At 41.9% G+C, this 10,398-nt stretch overlaps 1 pseudogene; it reads right to left on the bottom strand.

Annotated features, from left to right (window-relative positions):
- Window positions 1-7,155: 7,155 nt before the first annotated feature.
- Window positions 7,156-9,305, bottom strand: LOC120104772 (annotated as a pseudogene).
- Between the last annotated feature and the right edge of the window lie 1,093 nt (window positions 9,306-10,398).

Raw genomic sequence — 10,398 nt, 5'->3', positions numbered from 1 at the left:
TCCCTAGTAGAGATATTTAGTTGTCAAGTACGTAACGTAGTACAGATAAATATCATTGTTCTAAAAGGTGGCCGCAATATGCTGTCAGTCAAGGGACCATATAGCTAATATGTGGTATGCAGGCCAAATATGCGAGTGCATATGTAGAGGGTATTCTTTTGAACCTTTATATAACATTACATGAAGTACATTAAAACAATGAAAATGACTGTAATTTTGTGCATAAATAATAATACTATTAATATTAATAACCATGGTACATTATACCGGCCTAAACCGAGCAGTACAGAGCATACCGTACCACACCAGTTCGGTACCAATAGTCGCTACAGGTGGCATACTGACACTCGGTATGCCAAAAAGATTCTGTACCATACCATACCGACATTATGCTAGTGTGGCACCGGTACGAGGTGCGGTATTGAGACGGCGAACCTTGTTAATAACAATAACTAGCACTTAGTGCCCACTGCTTAGTACTTAATACCTAATAGCAATAGTTATAGCAAACTTAACATATTATCATTATCCACACCACCACCCAAAACCCATATCCATAGTTTTTTTCCCCTAAAAAACAGCTTATATTATATCGTAACAGCCTTTGAAACATCTGTCGTTTTAAAAAGCTAAGCTCGAGGCTTAAAAAGCTTATGCCTCGAGGCTTAAAAAGCTTATGCCTCGAGGCAAGGTGGTAAAAGATAGCCTCAATGCTTCCACCTTAAATCACTAAGGCTTGCATTTATGAACTAAAACATTGTCTTTTACAATGATTTTTAAGGCAAGGAAAAGGCATCCAACTTTTTATTTCCTCATATATTATGCTTTTAATACTATAAATATAACATTGCTTCACAGCTTCATCAATTGTTGAAAATGGCAAATACACCCTCAAGAAAGATCTAAACTTGTTTACTTCATTTCCTCATCTATATTCTCTATAAAATTTTAAGATTCAAATTTTAAGATTCTACCCTATGCTTGGCACCTTAAGCTCCATAGTCCTTAATGGAGGGCAACCAATGGTTTGAAGCAACCCATGTGACATTCTTATTCTCATTATGTTATTTATAATTAACTGAACTGAAAATTTGAGGCTTGAGCTTTAAACTGCCTTGAGACTCACACCTTGTATTTTTCGGCTGAGCCACCTCACCTCTGCTTTATCCTTTTAAATCTTGCCCAAATCCAACCTGACTATGAGCTTGAACCTGCTCCGTCTACACAAGCTCCCACAAGAATAGGCCACATATCTCTCCATAAAAATAAGAAGGCCACATATGCAACTGCACAAAGCTAAGCAAAACATATACGTCAACATACAATGCTATGTGGATTTTTTTAACATGTGGTACGATCGCGTATACCAAATACATATATCTAATTTGGTGCAGATAGGGGAACGTGTTCCCATTTGCAACCTCATGCACCACAATGTAAAACAATAGATAACATTTTTAATAATTATAGCCATAACCATCAAGCCTTATTAGGACTGGTGTAATATATCCTCATTTGGCTAAAATTCCTATTCGGGACCACCTCTAATGTAATTTGAAGCTTTTTCATACCTTTTCTCACAACCTCTTTCCATGTCACCTTTGGACTGCAAATAATCCAAGCTACTCATGCGTAGCTCGGGCTCGGCCTAGGATCGGTACAAACTCGACCAACTTGAAAATGAGCCAAGCTCACAAAATTTTTGGAGCCTAGCTCATAAATCAGCCAAGCTTGGTCATGAGCTGGTTGTAGAATAATGGATAAGATTGGCTCGTCTCGATAAAAGTTCTGCTTGGAGCTTAAATGAGCTGAGCTTGAACAACTGAAGTTAAGCTTGGTTTAAGCTTGAGCCGAGTTCGAGCAGCCAATATATTTATTGCAAGTCGAGCTCAAGCAACACATTACTCGACTCATTTTAGACCCCTGGTCACCTAAGGTTTTTGCCTCCTACATCTTTTAATGGAAATTAAAGTGCCTCTTCATAATACAGTCCCCCCCCCCTCAAATCTTTGTTTACATGCCTATACCATTTTAATCAATTCCATCATTTTGTTCTTAACCCGTGCAACTCCGACAATTCCACTAATATGCTCATTTATCAATCTAATTTTTTTTAAGTATTGCCATGCTTCCTTCTTCACATCCTTGTTTCTACCATATTTGTTTCCTAGGCCCTCTTTATTGCCCAACATCCTGAGCCAGTGTTTTACAACGCGGTGCATATTGCAGCATATGTGACCACATTCGCATATGCAGCCCCTTGACTACATGTTGCCTATATGTGTTCTAATATGTGGTTACATCACACATGGACCGAAAAGGCAATCCACTTAGTATTGTATGGCTGCACATACGGCCTGCTTGGTATTGTAGGACAGCATAAGTGTGCCCGCTTAACATTTTGGAGCCACATGTACAGCCCAATGTGGACTTGAGTAGCTAAAGTGGTCTTAAGCTAATAGTTAGCTTTGTATGAGTTTCAAGGAAGCCTGGTTTAGGTATTAGTAATATTAAAATATTATCTATGTTTTTTTATCATTATTGGGTATTAGGTACTAAGCCTAAGCATAAATTATTAGTTGTTATTAAGGTTTGTCGACGATGCTAGAGGTTGTACCGGCTAGCAACCAGTTCAGTATAGTAACGATACATACCATACCGACCAAAGGTATATCAGAACCAGAGGAAGAGAGATGGAGGGGAGGAGGGAGGAGTGAAAGAGAGTGATAGAAAGAAGAAAGAATGAGAGAGAGGGCAAAGCCGCCAGGGTCATCATCGTTTCCGAAGAGAGCTTGAGATAGAGGAGAAAGGGAGAGAGAGGGAGGGGCGAAGCTACCAAGGCCGTCGTCATTTGAGAGAGAGAGGGAGAAGCCATCGCGATCATTATCTTTGGGAGAGAAACTGAGAGAGAGGAGGGGTAAAAAGGGTGAAGCGCATATTAATGGCCATCATCAGAGGCGGCAGCAACAACGGAGGGAGAGGAAGCAGCGTCAAACCCTAACCCTGGTCAAACATGAGAGGGAGGAGAAAGTGATCAGAAGCGAGGCAATTCAGGGTCAGGTCAGGGGGTTATAAAGGTAACGAACTGCCGGAACCATCCTAAACCGAGCAATACACGGTTCTGCTAGTTTGGGTCAACTCAAACCCATTCAACACCTGTTCCAAACCGAACCTGTGTCTCAACCCAATTTCTGCTGGAAACAGGTCCGTAAGCCTTGAACCAAGCGATTCAAGTCAAGATAGCTGACCTTGGTTGTTGTTATTATTATTGTTGTATTTAATGTATTATCTTATTTTTAAATAGTGAAAAAATAGTAATCACATGGGCAACTACTATGCAATCCGCATACGAGATACGAACTATGTGGTCCCTTGACCACCTGCATACTAGAACCGCCTTCTAAAACATCGGAGTCATATAACATCACAAGCCTTATTGTTATCCTATAAAATTTTCATTTAACTCATCAAGGCATGTTTTGATCACATAATATCCCAAATAAGTTACCTAGACACTCCATTGTTAAGCTATCTGGAAGTGTCAACACTTATGGACAATCAAACATGGCAAGACATGACATGACATGACATGGTTGGGCACTCCACTTTGAAGTGTTCTGTTGACATCGGCAAAAAGTGCCCAATACTAGCCACTTTTCTTTAGAATGTCATCTAGCGAACTCCTAGTTTTAAGTGTTGGATGCTTTCAGTGAAGTACTAGACACTTTAAGGAACGTGCCCTTATGTTTCTAATATAAGGTTATCAAGATTATATGGACAGATTAAGCAAATTATCATTATATCTTCAATATAAAGTTATTGCAATTATATGAATAGTTTAAATAAAAAGTCATTATGTTTTAAATATAAATGTACCAAGTTTGTTCTCATTTTACGTATCCTAACACATCTCAAATAAACCTAGAGAATAAATCAAACCACTTATATATACATATAAATATATTTATGTGTTGTGTCCCCGTGCCTAGATGCCTAGGTTTTTGGATGTTCCCATGTCCAACACTTGAGGGAACTTGGACGCTAGGCACCAGTGCCAAGTGTCTAGGTAACATTGCCAAAACCACCTCACACTTCATCCAACTAGCTCCAATCATATTACATATGTCTTCATCTAACTCTCCATTATTTTATATCATAGATATCAAATAACAAAACCTATCACCCTATGATATCTCCCGCCCATCAATCTTAATTGAAAAATCATCTCTCCATTTTCACTAAAATTGCATTCATATATTCTTTGTTCTAAGAATTTAAGATAGTAAGAATCATGTTTTAGTACAAAAGAAAAACAAAACTGAGTTAGCAAAGATGTGTTGAAAGTAAGTTAACAATTAAATTCAGAAAAAAACAAAAATGAAAAAAAAAAGCAAACTCCTTCTTCAAGAGAAGTTGCTACACACTAAAAACTTACAACTAGAAATAAATCCAAACCCTTTCATTTTGTGGTGTGGTTGCGCGTATTTTTCTTTGTTTCTTTTTTTTTTGTTGCGCGGAAGGAAGGGGGGGGAGGGGGTCGAAGAATTTCTTGGGAACCCTACAAGATCAATTCGTTCTTTTTTTTTCTGATAGATGGTTAGAACATCATCTGGGTTCGAATCCTACTAAGAGGTCCACTAAAGATCATAGCAAGCTGACATGTGGGCTTCCCAATTCCTAGCAAAAGCCTTAAAAGTAAAATCGAGGACCCTCTTGAAAGAAGTATAATTAGGTTCTCCTTTTCCGTTTTCCCTTTCTTTGCCAGAAATTCAAGCAGCAGAACAGAAAATTTAGAAAATTGGAGTTCTCTTTAAAAAAGAAGGTAGAAACGTTTATTCTTTTCCTTTTTGGCAAATTTCCTTGCAAATACAACAAAATCATAGATCAGAAAAGGCCCTAAAAGCTAAGGTAATCAAAGAAAGCAGTGCACACTACATAAACCAGTCAGATTTTTTTTTTAAACAAATTAAAGAAAGCATTATGTAAATCTAAAAGCTAATTAAAGAAGGCATTAAATCACTCAGATTGAAGAAAGCATTAAACACCACATAAACCAGTCAGACTGTTTCATAATGAAATCATATTTGTACATAAATCTGAAAGCTAATTAAAGAAAGTACTTAGCACTACATAAACCAGTAAGATTGTTTTCATGATTCACAGTTTTAACAAAATCCAATACAAGGGCTGAAAGAACTAGTCAGTTGTCTGAGCAAAATACACCACTAAATTATTGTTATGAAGATGCTATACAAGAAAGACTCCAAAGAGAGCTGTAAACTGTTCAGAAAATGTAGCAACTAAAAGCAGTCAAGCAGCACCTAACAATGAAACAAAGATATATCTTCGTCTTATTCATCGCATCAATACTACTCTCATTGCCTCGGTACCTGGAAAGTCCCAAGCCCAGATGGTGAAATACCAGGCATATTAGTACCAGTAATAACAAATTTATTGCATGTCCTTGCAGCTACAAGAATGAAACTAAGTAATTAGTACTACAAAAATGTGAAAGTATACAAATTCACGGTTAAAGCAATTTCAACAAATATCTAAAGAAAAATAATAAAAAAACAAGCATTAAGAGCACACTCACTTGACCAAATTCAGTTCTGCGACTATTGTTCATCATGCCTTATGGGCAATGATTCCAGCATGGGAATACTCTTCTCCTCCGAATTACCAGTCATAGTACATCGTCAAACTTGCAGGCTCCTTTGCAGAATCTTTCTTTTTGGGAACTCTACCACCACCCCTTTCCATAGCACAATGCTGCAAGAATCCGAAAAAATCGGTCTCCTCCTCTTCAACAGTTACATCATAAGTTGAAGACTCTATAGAGATGAAAAATGTTGGGCAGTAAGGAGCAGCTTTGCAAATAATATGAAAGTGGTAAAAGTGAGAATGTTAATGTGTGTGCACAGTAAAGTTGGGAGAAACTGGGTCCAAGCTAAGTAGCTAGAAGTCATAAGATCTTGAGCAATGTAAGGTTGATATTTCTAACCAAAGAAGGTTCCCAAGTATATAAAGTTGACAAGTTAAAACAACAAAAACGTAATCAAATATGAATTAGATGGTCATAAGAAGACAACAAGACATGATTTGGAATACCTATCTATCTCAAAAGGGCATGGAAAAATGAACAATATGTCCACGATAAAGTGATAATAGAGCAGGCACACAGACCAAAGATCGTAAGATATATAGATACCATTCGCACTTCGAAAGTCTTTGCCGATATGGTGCATTATAACAATGACCGTTGAGTGGCATGTGTTTTAAGTTTTAAGGCAACAAAGTAGCAAAAAACAATGACAGACATTAAAACACTCGAGCAAATGGACAGCAGGCATCCAGCTAAGTTGGTTAGGAATGCTGATTGCAATCATGTGGTCAAAATTCAATGATGCATATCTGATAAAATAACCAAGATAGTCATATAGAATAAATGAAATGCATCCTGATAAGAAGAAGAAGCACTTCGACATTAAATGGTACAACGAAATAATCACATAAAACAGTATGCAACAAAAAACAGCAAAAGGAAAATCACATATAATAAATACCAAGCAACTTGCTTGATTAGTAAAGGAAGCAGAAATTTTCTCAGTGGGAACTACTCATAAGCAGAGAACTTGTCAGAGAACAGAACTAAATAAAAACATCCCAATAACATTGCAATTTATAGCAACTACTACCACTGCTTCCAATAACGCTGAGATATGGCGATTAATATGCAGCCATGACAATTCATAAAACAAAGTAAAGAAATAGCCATACTGATTCATACATTTAAACCACCTGTCAATATTTGTACAGCTGCAAGAGTAATACGAACTACCACATGTTAAACAGACTTCTTCGTTCATGCAAATATTTATTCAAAGAAAGCAACTAAAAGTACTGCCATAAATCCTATAATGCGCCAGCCACCAAATGTCAGCACTAACTTATAATACAAATTGATGACCTGCCATACTTATTCCCAGAAACAAGCATTCCATACTTATAGCAATGTGGCTGCAGAAAACAATACACAATCATACAAAGTACTGCCAGTCATGATTATGATCAACCTAAGAATGCACTGGAAAAGGCAAATGGTAGGCAAAAATGAGAACAAGTAGAAGGGAGCTGATGACCACAAGCACCATAAATAAGCCTACTAAAACATGGTTTAATTGATAAAGGCAACCTGTGTATGAAACAAACCAATAGGATACTGCAGGGATCTCCACCTAATAAAGTGAAGATGTGGGTCCCAACTTTCCTCTAGTGTACAGAATTTACAGATCCCTTCCAACATCAAGGAAGGCAAACCAAGCAACTCCTAAACACTACCTCATACAATTCCTCCATGCCTAAACCCACCATCCCCAGAATCCGCACCAGGATCCAAGCCACTTGGTGAATCATACCACTTGGTAGTATCAGGATAGAATCCATCCACCTGCATCCCTAGCAGATTCCGGTCCGCCACAATCGTCCCATCATTCCTTAAGGGCTTTATCAGCTTGGAGTCCTCATCCTCACCACAATTCAGAATGCTCTTCTCGTCAAAGTCACCACAGTCCTCCTTCATCATCCACTTGTCAGACTTCAAGCCCTCCCTCATAAGCAGCTTCCTATCCTGGCACTCCCACTGACATCCTATCCCATGGAACAATGGCCCCAAGAGTCGAATCAAAATCATTCTCCTCCTCATCAATCATCTCTGCATCCTTAGCAAATATCCTATCATGGCTGTCAAGGTGGTGGTTGCCATCATGACCCCACTGCCCAAGCTCCTCATTGCCCACTACCAAAGACTCCTCTGAGTGCTGAGTTACAGCCACATTCCTCAGCCTGTGAAGAATATCCACCAGATTGTGCGCCAGAGAACCCAGCATCTCTGGTGGCATTTTAGCAATCTTTCCCTCCAGAAAACCCAGCCTCCACCCTGAGCTCTTGGACCAGCTGCAGTACCATGTGGTGGGGATCCCCACAGTCTTCCTTCCCTGTAAGGTTAACAAATGACTCCGGTTCAGCTTCCTCCCTGACCCCATAGTCCACTGGGTCAAGATCGAAACCCCCCTTCTGCCCGACCACCCGGTGGATGATCCTGGCATTTCCATCAAGTGGGCCCGGCTCGTGCCCAGAGTGCACAGCATACAGTTTAAAAACAGCAGTGCCCTCATCCTGATACACAAAGGTCTTGTCTTTCTCATTATAGTTGGCAATGGGAACAATTGCCCGGATACGGAACCCACATCCGCACCGCTTGGACTGGTAAGGCTCCCTCTTTAAGACCCTGGCCTTCTTCGAGGAAGCAGAGGCTGACGATGGGCTCCCCAGCTCGGGTGGCAGGCATAGTCCTTCACCTCAGCCATGAAGGGCTTGTAGCGAATGTACTTCTGGCGGATGCAAAGGACCACCTTGTGCTTGGCCGCGAGCTGCTGGAGCTGGCGAGGCACATCCTTGGCAGGCACATCAAAGGACTCAGTGGTACTCAAACCGCCGGCGCTTGGAACGGGCAGCAATAGAAGCACCACCTGCGGGACACAGCGGAGGAGGAGGAGGTGCAGACAGGGCAGGAGGCGACACAAACCCGGATGAACGACTCAGGAATGCCATAGAACTTGGCGCCGACAGTCCAAGACTTCTTGATACGGTCGACAGTTTCCTTGAGGCCAAGGTGGCGGAGGAGGTCCGGGTCGGCATGCGCAGCAGTGACGATGTCCTGCCACTGGTCGACATGGGAGACGCTCTGAGCGGGGTTGTTCTTGAAGAAAAGGACGGGGAGGGAGCCGGGGCGGGCACGGGGTCGAGGTGGGCAGGCGAGCTTGTCCTGGATGCGCTTCCAAGCTGTGAGGTAGGCGGTGTCCTCGTTGCGGTCCTTCCACACAGAGCGCCACGACTTGAGGACGGGGGCGGGGGTGGCGCCGCGGATCTCGTCGGGCCGTCGCGAGGCGGCCCTCCAGGATGCAGCGGACCATCAGAGCGTGGGAATCGCGGTTGAAGGTGTAGAACTGGGAGGAGATGTGAGACGAGGGGTCGATGTGGGGGGCCGGAGGGACGGGGACGGGGCGGGGGCGGCGGCGTCGGCGGGGGGGTCGGCGGCAGGAACTGCGTGGCCGTTGAGGGCAGGCTTGTGGTCGTCGTTGCCCTCGATCTCGTCGTCGTCCTCGGTCGGCGGGCCTCCTCCTCCTCCTCCTCCTCCTCGTCGTCGTTTGGGTTCGCGGAAGAGAAGGGAGGAGAAGGGGATTGGTCGGAATTAGGGTTAGGGTTAGGGTTAGGGTTAGGGATCGAGGATTGTGATGGATAGAGGTTCAGGTTGGGCTCGGGGTCGTCCTCCTCGTCCATGAGGAGGGATTGGGGGTAGGATTGGAGATGGAGGAGATCGTCGTCGTCGTCCTCGTTGTCGTCGTCTTGGGGAGGGGGTTGGGATTAGGGTTGGGGAGGGGGTGGGTTAGGTTAGGGTTTGGGATGGGTTTTGTTCATCGGGGTGATGGTGGGTGATGGTGACGATGATTTCGGCATCTGACCTTCACACCTCTCCCTCCCTCCCTCCGTCTGTACGCTTGCCTTCGCTCTCTCTTCCTCCGTTGAGGGTACGACAAAAATGGTACAAGTTTTGTGTGTTTCCCTAGGTGGATGACGGAGCTTATCTCAGGGTAAAGATAAGGCAGCGACAGAGTACGAGCAAATGACCCCAGTCCGACCAGGTCACCAGGTGGCGCCGGCTATCTTATGCTGTGGGTCCGACGGGAATCCGAGTTGATGCGTGGTGTGAGATTTTTTTTTTTTCTTTTGCCGTCTCACTACATACGACGTGAATACGTCCGAAATAGTCACAATGCAAAATACACCGCAGTGCCAATGGCACGTGCTCCAATATCTCTTAGTGATGGCTCAAAAATAATGTACTGCCAAAAAAAAAGCGACTCAATCCGCTGCACTATTTGCATTCCAAAATACATGCATGACACTGAAGGAATCAGACTCCTCCAAAAAATGGCAAATATCACTGACTAAAGAATTAAATCTGTCTAAGCTCATCCATCAGGATCCAGTCGATCACTATAGCCGAATCGCCCTCAAAAAAATCCCGCCACATCCAAGTGCACTTTGGCATGGATAAGACCCTCTCATGCAGCACATCAAAATTATAGTAATTTGAACCATTTTGATTAGCATAAAATTACAAAATAAACAAAACCTATGCAATATTATTAAAAATTAATCAAAAAAGAAAAATAACTTACAATTAACCAACTCTCGTAGGGTTGTGGTATAATCACTCAAATACATGGGTGAAGCAAAAGGCTCATGAACATGAAAGAAAAACTTAAAGAGAAAAAAAAACCTAAGAAGATATAGTTATGAAATCCCTTACATTCAATAAGAATTTTCAGATCT

The sequence above is a fragment of the Phoenix dactylifera genome, unplaced genomic scaffold (genome assembly GCF_009389715.1).
Source record: "Phoenix dactylifera cultivar Barhee BC4 unplaced genomic scaffold, palm_55x_up_171113_PBpolish2nd_filt_p 000097F, whole genome shotgun sequence".
Taxonomy (NCBI): domain Eukaryota; kingdom Viridiplantae; phylum Streptophyta; class Magnoliopsida; order Arecales; family Arecaceae; genus Phoenix; species Phoenix dactylifera.
The sequence above is the reverse complement of the archived record's forward strand: the minus strand, read 5'-3'. Positions and strand labels throughout refer to the sequence as shown.